A 14213-nucleotide genomic window follows, 5' to 3' on the forward strand; every position below is an offset into this window, starting at 1 on the left:
CCAAGAGAGTTGCTGCACGTGCTACATAAATGTCTCTCGCGACACTTACACGTCGAACACGACAGTGAAACACGACCTATACCCTGCATTCAGTACATCGAAAGCTTCATCGACTGTTGGTTTTATTAAATGTAATTATAAACACAACTATTGATTTTCCGTAAGGTTAGACACTGAAACGCATGTCGACCTAGGTTTAGGAGGCAGGTATTGAACAACCTGATACAACGGCGTCACAGGTGCCCGCTAGGTGGGACACCACGCCCACATCGTAGCTCAGATCGAACAGAAATTGACAGCGGCCTGAAATGAATATGTTTATGAGGCAACACGTGTATTGCAAAATGGAAAAAAGAATATCAGACGAGGACTTATTATGTACATAGCAATACGTTTATTGAATGCATATGTAGTGCATGTCGAGTTCGTGTGACATCGCGGCCCTCATTGATCATAATAATCAATACATGATGTACAGAGCTACGCATAAATCGAAGAGTGATAACGTACATCTGTTATAACGAATATAACTTTTACATGGTTACATTAGATTGCCCTCTGTATGAACATCTTAAAGATGAATAAATTTTCCACTTTACTGCAATGATTCAAAATTTCGCTGAGCGCCAGGATGCAGAAACAGTTGGTTTTTTGGTCAAGACCATCGTCTGTGGCTGTTAAAACCTGTCATGTCATTTTAAAACTTAGAAAATCCGTATTTTATAGTACTAACTGAAGGTTATTTTATATATGTATAAGTATGTTAATAATTGTATGTACAACTTTTATAGTCTCTCATAACTCAGAAAAGGGTGACTCACAACATGATTTTATTGCTGTGTTTATATATGTTTATGTAATGAGGTGAGACTGAAATATATCATGTGTCCATCTGACGCGGGGTTGTAGATAAAATGACTTAGTACATAACGGTAAGGGGGTACGGTGGCCCAGATTCGCTGTGCAGAGTTGCATCCCTTGGGCACGCCAGAAACCTATGATTGTGGGTTCGAATCCCGGTTCGCCTCGATTGTGTTTCTAGGTTTGTCAGCACCAAAACCGTGCTCGTGGGTTTCACCGAAGTGGTAAACGTCTGAGACTTGCATCACTTGGGGCTTTCCTCCCACATTAAGCTGACACGCCGCGATATAACTGTAATAATGTTAAAAGAGGCGTTAAACCCAACTCACTCACTCATTCATAACCGTAAGCCGCGTGGTCAGGCTCGCTGACTTAGTTGATGCATTTCGATGCGTGGATCGATGCTCATGATGTCAATCACTGGATAGTCTGGTCCAGACTCGATTATTTACAGACCGCCGTCATAAAGCTGGAAAATTGCTGAGTGTAGCTTTAAACAACAAACAAACATAGCTGTTCTTTGTCATGTCCTGAGTAAGTGTCTGCTGTTTAACACCACTAAAAGAAAATGCCACTGTATACCAGTGATCTTATTAAGTTACCACATCTAGATCAGCCAATCACCAATAAACAGAACAATGAGCGGCCATTTTATTAAAAGGTTTTGTCGAGAATTATTTTCGGAATAAATAACACAGTCTAGAAACATGCAAATGGCAATTTTGCCCCAGTTTTGAATGGTATAAAATGTCCATATGAAAGCAGAGTTTAACAGATGCAAAATAGCTGTCATTCCCGGTCAGTTATTATATGATATATAACAAAGAGCAACAAAACCCTTTCTATAATCAGAAAACATAACAAAATCGTTAACGAAAACGTTAAAGGTAGTATGTAGATCATTGAACATGACTACACAAAAATATCGGTATAGAAATTGGATATATGTTATTGGAAAATATTTGCCTGATATTCGACAATCGGTGCGTAAAAACGCAGCCATTGTCGATTTCCATATCTTAAACGGCATTGTTTTGACACTTGTTCACAAACGTTATGGAGGAAATGAGTCAAGTAAAATGCACGTGCAACTTATGGCATTCGTAACTTGTGGTAGTGGCTATAAAAGGGCAAGCATAAGCCAATAATTTGGCATTCAATTGTCAACATTTTTCAATTTCGAAAATGCCGAGACGTAGCGCTGCCGATCGGAACATCGCCACAGGACGTATCCAAAGAGGGGAAACGCAGTCTTCTGTTGCACGCCACTTCAACGTCCACCACAGCACCATTTCCCGCCTTTGGGACCGATACACACAGGTCAATTCCACTGCAGACCGCCTGAAAACCGGCCGACCAAGACTTACCACCCCTACACAAGATCGCTACATTAGATTGTTCCACCTACGTCATCGAAATGCCACAGCTACGGAGACTGCAGGACGCATCCCTGGTTTGAGGAGGAATTCGGACCAGACTGTCAGGAACCATCTTCGCGAGGCTGGAATCCGACCCAGAAGACAAGTTATCATCCCTGTTATGCAACAGATCCATCGACAGCGACGCTTACGTTGGGGCCATACCTTACAACCTTTGAATTTGAGAAACTTGAGACGAGTCTGATTTAGGGATGAGTCACGATTTCTTATTCACCAGCGAGATGGAAGACAAGGTGTTTATCGTCGAGGTCTGACCACGAGATCTGACTTGGTTGTGGTTCAGGGAAATTTGACAGCAAATCGCTACATGAATCAAATACTTCAGCCTCACCTTCGTCCAATCATTGACCACCAGAGGGAGCTGTTTCAACAGGAAACACTCCAACGCTCCACCGCACACAGTTTGTGTCACGGTAGACTACCTTCATAATACCAACATCAACGGCTTGTCCTGGTCGTCGAGATCTTCAGATCTCAACCCAATCGAACACCTCTGTGACGACGCGTACGTCAACATCAGAACAGGCCGCAGACACTCCCACAACTGGCCAACGCATTACAAGTAGAATGGCGCTGAAATCCGCAGGACAGAATTCGTACACTTATCCAGTCAGTGCCGAGGAGATGCAGAGCCGTGATTGCTGCCCGGGGCGATCACACGAGATACTGAGTTAAGCGCAACCTTGTGGCCTTATGTGACATGACAATGAACAGTTTTCAATGCCCTTGTACAACGACATTCTTCAATTGTGTGCTCGAAAATCGCTTTTTCATCTCTCGTAAACATTACCTAATCATTGCATTTTTTCCTGGAATGTGCGCATTAATATATATTACGTCAGAGGTTAAGTGATGTGTCAATCGGACGTTGGCAGTAACCAATATAGTTCAGAAAGAAATCTGTTTCTTATACAGTGGCGTAACTACATATATGCAAAACAACAGTTGCCTACACAAATTCTTTTACTTGTCTTTCGCGGCAATCCATTTGCCTGCCCGATAGAGTAACTGCCCTTGATAGTCGGCCTGTGCTGTTATAAGGTTACGAAGTGCAGTCAGTGCACACAGCGATAAAACGAAACAAGGAAACTATTCGAACATATTGGCCAAATCCAACTGTTTTAACTTATGAGAAAGGTTCCAAGTAGCAAGATCTACAAGCACAGCTATGGAAAGTGATCCCGCTTGGCTAGTGCCCTCGCTAAATTGTTTTGAAATTTATATCTCCAAAGTTGCCCAAACTTGTAAAATGCCTTAGCTACGTCACAGTAAGACACTGACTTTCAGTATATTAGACTATTCTTTTGATAACAATGATCCCAGTAGTTTCTCCAGATACGTGATGGTTAATTCTGACTCGATCGCCGATTGACACGGACGACGCCATGTTTGTTTGTAAACACTTAAAGTAGTCCCAACATGACCTTTGATATATGCATCTTCATCCCCAGCATATGATATCGTTTTTATCCGTTGGCTTTATCCCGCCGAGAAGCCTACCATTGTATATATGAAATTAAACAGATAAACATGTATTTACGTTCATGTATAATGGGTTTCACAAGCGATTCGATATTGTTCAAGTGAAATACTCATATCAAGAGGCGAGTTGAACACATCCTCCCTCGATGGTTACCCTGTATGGGCGGCGTTAAAGAACATGTTTGAAACTCACATTTAGAATCTAAACACCGTCAAGATCTAAAGAGACTATGCCCGTTTAGCATAGATCGTCTCCAAAGTAGACACAGTCAAGATCCGAGGAGACTGTGTCAGTTCAACATAGACCGTTTCCAAAGTAGACCCAGCCTACATCGGAGGTCACTGTGTCAGTTCAGCATAGATCGATTCTATAGTTGACCCAGCCTAGATCAGAGGAGACTGTGTCAGTTCAACATAGATCGTTTCCATTGTAGACCCATCCTAGATCAGAGGAGACTGTCTCCGTTCAACATAGATCGTCTCCCTAGTAGACCCAGCCTAGATCAGAGGAGACTTTGTCAGTTCAACATAGATCGTTTCCATAGTAGGCCCAGGCTAGATCAGAGGAGACTGTGTCAGTTCAACATAGATCGTCTCCACAGTAGGCCCAGCCTAGATCAGAGGAGACTTTGTCAGTTCAACATAGATCGTCTCCCTAGTAGACCCAGCCTAGATCAGAGAAGACTGTGTCAGTTCAACATAGATCGTCTCAATAGTAGACCCAGCCTAGATCAGAGGAGACTGTGTCAGTTCAACATAGATCGTTTCCATTGTAGACCCAGCCTAGATCTGAGGAGACTGTGTCAGTTCAACATAGATCGTCTCCATAGTAGGCCCAGCCTAGATCAGAGGAGACTGTCAGTTCAACATAGATCGTTTCCATAGTAGACCCAGCCTAGACAAGAAAAGACTGTGTCAGTTCAACATCGATCGTCTCAATAGTAGACCCAGCCTAGATCAGAGAAGACTGTGTCAGTTCAACATATATCGTCTCCATAGTAGGCCCAGCCTAGATCAGAGAAGACTGTGTCAGTTCAACATAGATCGTCTCCATAGTAGACTCAGCCTAGATCATAGGAGACTGTGTCAGTTCCACAAAAATCGATTCTAGGGTAGACCCAGCCTAGATCCAGGGAGACTGTGTCAGTTGGTTGAGGTCGGGGGAGGAGCTCACACTCTCGAGATCTCCTGTTGTAGTTGACACCGACACAGGCTCCAGACTGCATACACTGAAGGACACAGGACAATGGGGACATGTCAGGTGAAGATACAATGGCAGGGAAGACAAGTCGTGCAGCTGATCCTCGGAAATAGCTGAACGGCTGACCGGCTGAAATGAGTAAACATAATAGTGAGTGAGTGAGTATGGTTTTACGACGGAATTCCAGGAATTTTGTTGTAGACCTTATGTGTAACCCTTAGCCGTCAGGTGATTACAGTCCACGGGGTTGTGAGAATATCAGTTTTATTCAGCAAGGCATAAAGAAGACACTCCTGAAACAATTTAAAATCACAATATATCACTTGTTTCAGAATCAATTTCTTCAGAGCCAGATTCAAACTTTGGAATTTGCAGCCTGAAAATTGAGATTCTAAGTAATATGTGTGTATCGACAATAAATTTATCTGAAAGAATCAAATGTTTTATGTTTTGTAAAATGTGTATTTCCAGTTGTCAGGGGCACACACCTGCACATTAAACTTCAAACCCTCTTTACATTACTTTTCTTGTGACTAAGGATGTTCACGAGATCAGTTTAAACGGCAAAATGAGTGACATTATGTGAGGAATAACAATTTCCCTGCATTTCAATGCATCGTTTCACAATATTTAGAAATATCGTCCATGAACAGAGGGGTATGTTTTGAAGCAGGACATGTGCTTGCCTGAGACTGGTTCTGCTCCAGTATGAGTACCATCTGTGCAGCCTATATTATCTTCTCTACTGCCACGACATGGCTAAAGTCTCACCGATTCGAAGAGAAAGCTTTAGATATATAAAAAGCTTCTGTCTCTTATCATATGGCTACAAACCTTCAACTGCTGTACAAAATATATCCGAAGTATAGCCCATAAACCTATTACTTACGAACGTGTGTATTTAACAAGAAATGAGAACTCACCATCCAAATATATGACGAGCAGGAAAGAGATCCGGGAGTAGAGGTCTGCCATACTGTCGCTGAACAATTCTATTACCAACACGGCTGATGTGTTTAAGAAACTGAAGACTTGAAAATGACAATGTTCAATATTGATTGAAAACCCCTGACAGTACGCAGGCCCAAGAGAACGTTATTTTTCGTACCTGTTGGTGGGTTGCTGCAGAAACACCAGTCACAGTGACTTTAGTATCCTGCAGTGTCGTATCGCTGCACCCTGGATGTTCCGGAAGGTAATCACTTAATCATGCTGGTGTTTGTTGTCTGGGGACTGATGCTTCCACAATGATGGAATGTTGTGTTCCATAACTTCGATCGTTAAATGTCTTTTTCAGATCTAATCAATTTCGGTTGAGGACTGTAACCCAATGGTATACCTACACTTGTACACAGGGTTTCTGTACCCCTGGCCGTCCGTCTTGTACTTGTCCATCTTGAATCAGTTATTGATATGTTATATACTGACCAACAAAGCAAGAGATCATGAAGAATTAGGGGATATATATTGGAGTGAAGATCACACAATTTCAAAAAGATATCTGGACCCGTGAAGATCCGGGGTTGATTGGGTCTTCATCAACCCATACTTGCCGTAAAAAGCGACTATGCTTGTCGTGAGAGGATCGGGTGGTCAGGCTCGCTGACTTGGTTGATGCATGTCATCGAATCCCAATTGTGTGGATCGATGCTCATGATATCAATCACTGAGTTGTCTGTCTGGTCCAGACTCGATTATTTACAGACCGCCGTCATATAGCTGGTATATTGATGATTGCGGCGTTAAAAATACCCAAACAAATCGTTTTGTCTATAGGCCACCATTCCTTCTACACCGACACATCTGCATGAATAGTGATAGCAATTTAGTTAAGGGTATATTATTATTTGTATTGCTTAGAAAAGATGTCTTCATCATATTTTGAAAGTAACAAAAAACACACGTTCACGAAGTTTCTCGAATGCCAATTTTCAAGGACCCATTCATGTCATGTTCACCGCCATTTTGCCATTAACTGAAATTGCAACTAAAGCCATGTACTGCCTCTTACAAATAGCTCGAAATCTACACTTTCCTGTCGATTGTGTGCTCCTAGCATTCAATACAGTGGTTGTACTGTTGTTATATGGTTTCTATATTTTGGTTTTGAAAAGGGACAGATTGTAAAAAAGAGTTCATCTGAAATATTTCAAATTTGCACCTGGATTACGAAATTCCACACCGAAGTTTATGGTGTATGTTGAACTCTCTAGAAAACCCATAATACCCAAATATATAACCGTTTTATCTCGTTTGGGCATAATCTTACCTATCCTGATGATACAACAAAGTTATCGCATATACTAGAGTAACTTAATTACATACAAAATGACTCTATTAGAAAAAAAACCCATTTGCTTATTCTTGTTTAAAAATGATCTCAAGTAATGGAAAAGTACATTATATAAATTCAAAAGTTTATTGTGTACAACTCAGGATGAGTTATTAAAACGTCTGCAATATTTTGTGTATTATGCATACAAAAATAGACATGAAGTAGTAAAATCCATCTTATGTGCTTCGCACTGTATTATTGGCATTGCATTTCTTGTATATGGGCGAAAGGCCGACAAATAAACTAATTTTGACTTTGACTTTGACAGCTACATGTTCACGACAACCCTCCCTCTTGCAAAATACCATGGCTAGCCTCAAATATTTACCAGATTTTAAAATATCAGTTTATTCAAAACAGCTGAAGTAACATTCTGTCGAGTTCAAAGAAGTTTTATTATATACATTTTAAACCACTATCAGAAGTTGAAAGTCATTTATTCCTTCCTAGTATGACATCGTTGCCACTACTTAGATTATAGTACTATAAAGCATAACTTCCCTGTTGAAACTGGTAGTTGGAAAAATGTACCCTTGGAAAACATAGTGTGATATTCATGCAACTCCCCAGCAGTCGGTGACGAATTGCACAACTTGTTTAAACTGAAAGTACTGTTACAACCCAGATTAACACTCATACATGTACAATACAGAAAGTGGCCCAAGGTATTGTAATTGAGAAAAATGCGGCAAATAGTGAAAATATGTGAAATTGAGTAGCAACCATTTTTATATGATAAGTTAAAAACTGTATTTCGCTCGGGGTACCGCCGTCTTTGAGAATACAATGAAGTGAAGCGAAGTGATGTGATGTGGAGTTAAGTGAAGTGACGTGAAGGCAGGACCCGCCACTCATACAATTGCAAGTTAAAAGTAAAGAGTAAAAAGTAAGTGTTTGTTTGTTTGTTGCCTGGAGGAGTACTCCTGCTATGCGACGGCGGCCTGTAAACAAACCAGACCATTAGAAAACACGATAGCGCATATACTGATTTTGCTGAAACAAAATATGAAAAAATGTGTTATCTTTCTATTACGTCTACTGTGTACAAGTGCAGATTCTCGGATGATTTTAAGTAAAAGGAAACGTTAAATATAGCTTAGAGCATTGCTAGAGGGCTTCAAGGAATTTTCTTCCCACTGCATTATCAAAGTTGCGATGGATGCCAATTCGCATTGTCTCACCTTCAGTTAAGCTCAAATAATATGCATATATTTTGTGTTATATCAGGTTTCCTGCAACAATGTTCATATTTACAGCAATTAGCTAAACCTTTGGCGAGGAAAAAACAAATCTGGTTATATATATATCTTTGTTCGGGGCTCTATAGTTCCTATTATTCCCGTCAGCATGTCAATGTCAGTTCGCGACGATGCTTGGTGCATGTGCAACAGCGGCAGAGACCACATTCCTTGTGCATCACGCAAAGGCGACTCACGCAGTATAAATATAGTGCACAAAGAGTTCTGCTTTAGAGTTTAAATATACTGAACCGCAAAAGAAACGTCACCCCAAGTAACATTGCATGAAAAGTTGTCATTTAAATATCTGGGGAATTTTTGTCAAAGTTACTAAAATTTAACATTACCTTGTCCGGAAAAATGAAATTTGATGATAAAAAAACAAAGCAGATGACAATAAAACCGATCGCCCAAACACATCACGGCAACGGCCATGGTAACCCGATGCACGTGAGTTCTGTGCAAATTAAAAAGCACATGCGTTTCCCGATTTCTTGCCCTAAAAATCCACCAGATCGGATAACATTTATTCGTTATTGAATTGCTACCACATGCCAAAACTGACAAAAAATCAGCGACACCAAGCCTTTGGACGATTGCAAGCTGGGCAAACCGCCCGGCAAGTAGCCAATGCATTTCAAGTCCACGTCAGGACCATATACCGGCTCCAGCAACGGTACCAGATCACCAACACTACAGATGACCGATCACGTAGTGGAAGACCAAGGGTCACCACCCAACGTCAGGATATTCAGATTGTGCGACAGCATCTACAAGATCGCTTTGTTACTGCCGTGGAAACTGCTCGACAGACCATGGCGACACACCAGCGACACATTAGTGCGGACACCGTGCGTCGACGATTGACGAGCAGACACCTCCACTGTCATAGGCCACACCGAGGACCCATTCTGACACCACGTCATCGCAGGGACCGTCTTCAGTGGGCAACACAACACCAGCATTGGTGCCACCAGCAGTGGAGAAGAGTCTTCTTCTCAGACGAGAGCCGTTACTGTATCTCAACAGCAGATTGCACAGAGAGAGAGTCTGGCGACGCCGTGGGGAACGTTATTCGGATGTTTGTGTTGTTGAGAGAGACTCGTGGTGTTGTCTGAGCATCATGGTGTGGGGTGGAATTGGTCTTGCACAGAGAGTCGGCCCTGTGGTCTTCCGTAACATCGGTCCAGAGAGAGGCAATGGTGTCACAGCAGCTCGGAACATTGTTCAAGTCTTGAGACCACACGCCATACCTCATTTGGCACGTCGCCTCAACCACGAGTTTCAGCATGATAATGCCCGTGCCCACACTGCGAGAACAACAAGAGACTTCATCCAGCAGAATGGCATCAGAACCATGCAGTGGCCTTCCCTCTGTCCCGATTTAAATCTCATTGGGCACCTGTGGGACGAGATTGAAAGACGGCTGAATGACGTCCGACCAAGGCCGACAACTGCAGCTGAACTGCGTCAGGCGTTCCTCAGAGTGTGGGCTTAAGTGTCTATGGCCTTCGTCAATCGCCTCGTCCATTCCATCTATCGATGTTGCACGGCAGTCATCAATGCACATGGCGGACACACGAGATACTGACTTGTGATGCCATTTTCTCAGAGACTAGTCTTGTGTTTCACTTTAAGAACATTTGACACTTTAATTTCAACCTTGATTATCAGTTTTGCCAAGTTTCATCTTTTTAATATGTATCAAAGTATGTTTACAGTGTTTGGACAAATAAGGATTCTCATATATCTATCCATGGTGACGTTTCTTTTGCGGTTCAGTACATTTCCACAACAGAATATTTTGTCAAACTGTGAAAGTAGGGATGAGTTTTAAGCTGGAGAATATCTTCGTAACTTTCCATTCCTTAAAAATAGTTCTATTTTTTAAGGAATGGAGAGTTACGCGGACATTCCCCTCTAGGTAAAGGTAAGAATAGTGTCACATTTGGGCAAGCTCATGTCTTGTCTCAAAGTTTTATGCACACGAAGTCGAGTTTCCAATGACACGAGTACGTTAATCCCCCTGGTCGACTTCGTGAGATTTTGTCAAATAAAGACTAAGCGGTTCAACAGACCATGTCGCATGTTGTTTTAAGCCGTTAGTCCGGATTACACACATCACTAAACACAAAATTGTGGCATTTCCGATTTTTAATCTGAGTACACCAGAATATGTAGCAGGCATGTGCGTGTTTGTTTTCGATATTCGAGACCGTGTATGTTCTTGCGTTGGCGTTTTATATTTACTTAAACTAAGTTGATGTTCTGCTGACTGACTGAAGTCCCCGAGTTTCATCATAAACTCAGTAGCATCAACAACAAAAGAAATGTTTGGGCCGAGACATTAAAACTGATGTGCATTACGAACATACACTCTCCAAAAAAAGAAACATAACTCAATAAACCGAAAAAAATACACAGTCAATCCTTAACACAATCAAGTCCACAAGCTTTGCTATTACGTAACCCTGTTACAGCACACAGGCTTCAGTGCTGTCTAACAATTCACAAGCTTCTGCCTGAGAGAAATCTAGGCTTACATCGTCTTCTTTACAATCAGTCGGTTCTTTAAAATGGTTATACACTGGCTGAGAACTAATCTCATTATTAGCACACCTTTTATTATCTAAAGGTTTTAAAATATCCCAGAACGCCTCGGGATTTTTACCTTTTGTTTCCCGCAGCTTTTCAGTACATTTACGTTTACAAGACCGATATCATTTCCTTAGATGTTTGCGGTGACTTGCTTCGGTTAAAAACATCTGCCGATTATGGTCACTTTAATTTTGTCCAAATTCCGCTTGCTTTTATGATACCGCTTGCGAGCTGATTTACAGTTTGCGTCAAACCATCTTATTTTTTTGGACTACACTAGTAGTCTTAAATACATCCAACAGTTTATGTCCAGAGGAATTGGCTACTGTGTCCCTTGAACTCCTGTCGATACTAAACCCGTTAGCTGTGAGGGTTTGCACGCTTGATTGGAAGTGAGCGAGTGAGTTGGGTTTAACGCCGCTTTTAACACTATTCCAGTTATATCGTGGCGTTCTTGATTGAAAGATATCTTCATCGATATAAAATTAGTACTTTCCTAAATAAAGTCATCTTTAATAATGTAATTTGGAAGAGACTTAGTTCTAGCATTCATATCACCGGTAACACAGACATGTTTGGTAAGATTACGAACCCAAGTGTATTCACTCTCCCAAGTCAGTGAAGTGTTCAGGCGATGCATAGTTGCTGCCTTCTGGGGGTAAGTATACACAGCCCAAGTATACACAGCCGAGAATGAGGTCTTCAGGTTGAAGTTGCCAGATATTCTACACCATAGAATGATCACATTTGTTTTGGGCCATTATGTCAGAATTTCATGTATACGTTTCTTAACTGCAATACTAATTCCACTGGAAGCACGTTTCCTACCGTGATGCGTTCTGTAGTTTGAATATACAGTAAAGTACGGTTATAACGAACTCAAAGGGACTACTAATTTTAGTTCGTTATAACCGAAGTTCGTTTTAAGCATATATACAGCATAACTACAGCAAATAGTCGGGACCAAAAACTAAGTTCGTTATATCCGTCAGTTCGTTATAAGCGTGTTCGTTATAACCGTAGTTTACTGTACTGTAAAACCTGGTCTATCTCGTCCATATCACAAATGTTGTTTTCCGTTAAGCAAATGATATCAAACTTATTTATATGCTCCCAGAAGTCAGGATTCAAGAAGTCTTGAGCACACACCACATACATTAGCGTTAGGTTGGCGAGATCACAATCTTGGGGGTCAGTAACGACGATAACTTCCACTGATGTGCAGGTGTCACTCGGTATACAGCTATATCTGTCAGTGGGACGGACACTCGCTGCTACTGATCGAAGCTGTTATAGGTTTCAAGCAAATGGTATCGTGGTGTCATGTATGTTTGACGGGATATGGAATAAACTAGCCACATACTTTGAGATGGTGAGACGAAGAAGACAGAACGAGTTACAGGGAATATGACTCGTATAGTTTCTAGCGGCAACGGCACATTTCCCAACTATACACGACGAAAGTAACACCATTCTACGGATGGTAACAGCGTTCCCGTGTCCATGGGAAGATTTGAAGCTGTTACAGCGGTAGGGCTCCCTGCTAGTGTGGCAACTCACGCAATGTCTGATCCTTGGCGAGTTGATTAAAGTGACGAAGGTCCTGCCTTGTTTTGTTCCTTACACTGCATATATAGAGGGAAGTAGCTGAACATGACATATTTAGTTTAAGTATGGTTAAAGAAGCGATCCATTTTACATCGTATGAATTCCCCACATGTGCACAATGTGTCAAGCCAATTTGACACGAGAAGACAAGAGCCAAAACGCTCGTCACCAAACACCGATACTGAGTCACCAGTCACCGAAACCAGTCGTATAGTATGACTTTGTGTATACGGAACCCAGTCCTCGCCCACTTTGCACAAGACGCTGTGTATGTTCCTCCTTCCAGACATGCATGACCACTTGCTCTCCACTAGGGCAGTCAGGTAGTTCAAGCTTTAGCATGTTGCATCGCGGAATGTTTGTTTGTTTGTGGCCTTAACTGAAAATGTCACGCCATACAAACACACGTCTGCACGGGTTGCAATCCTATGCTTACATCATACATGTATGATATCGCTCAGGTTTACAAGATTCACAAATAAGAATGTCCATGTGGGTTATCGTTGCGCCTAGAGTGTTTCACTCACTCACACACTCCTTCTGCAACCCGACCCGTGAAGACAGGGTTAGAATAGGTCTTCAGCAACACATGATGCTCGTTAGAGGCGACCAATGGGATCGGGTGGTCAGGCTTGCTGACTTGGTTGATGCATGTCATCGTTTAGATTCCTGACCCGTGGAGATCCGGGGCAGAAAAGGTCTTCAGCAACACGTGATGCTCGTGAGAGGCGACTAACAGGATCGGGTGGTCAGGCTTGCTGACTTGGTTGATGCATGTCATCGTACCACAATGGCGTAGATCGATGCTCATTATGTCAATCATTGGATTGTCTCGTCCGTACTTGATTATTTACAGACCGCCGTCATAGAGCTGGAATATTGTTGAGTGCGGCAAACAACAAACACACAAACAAACAAACAAACAAACAAACAAACAAACACAGCCTTAGGGCAACTCTACGCCAATACAACTATACAAAGGAGGAACCACTTGACACAAGAAGGTATTGGCATTCGCAAGTACAGTACCCATGGATCATCTCCAATCATTATATCTTAGTAAAGATTTGTAATATAGTAAAAAAACGCATTGATCAAATTAATCATGATAAAGAAATGTACTAAATAGTCCCCAACACAAAGCGTAATTTTAAATCTGACGCGCGATTTCCTGGGTATGTTTCTACACATCTGGGTAATGTACCCGTCATTACAACTACCCATTCGTCAACTGTCGGTGTGACATAATTAGGGGGGCGTAGCCTAGTGGTTAAAGCGTTCGCGCGTCACGCCGAAGGCCCGGGTTCGATTCCTCACATGGGTACAATGTGTGAAGCCCATTTCTGGTGTCCCCCGCCGTGATATTGCTGGAATATTGCTAAAAGCGGCGTAAACCCATACTCCCTCACTCACTCACTCACTCACATAATTAGGGTTATTATTGATGGCTA

The sequence above is a fragment of the Haliotis rufescens genome, unplaced genomic scaffold (assembly GCF_023055435.1).
Source record: "Haliotis rufescens isolate VD_foot unplaced genomic scaffold, xgHalRufe1.0.p SCAF_27, whole genome shotgun sequence".
NCBI classification, from domain to species: Eukaryota; Metazoa; Mollusca; class Gastropoda; order Lepetellida; family Haliotidae; genus Haliotis; species Haliotis rufescens.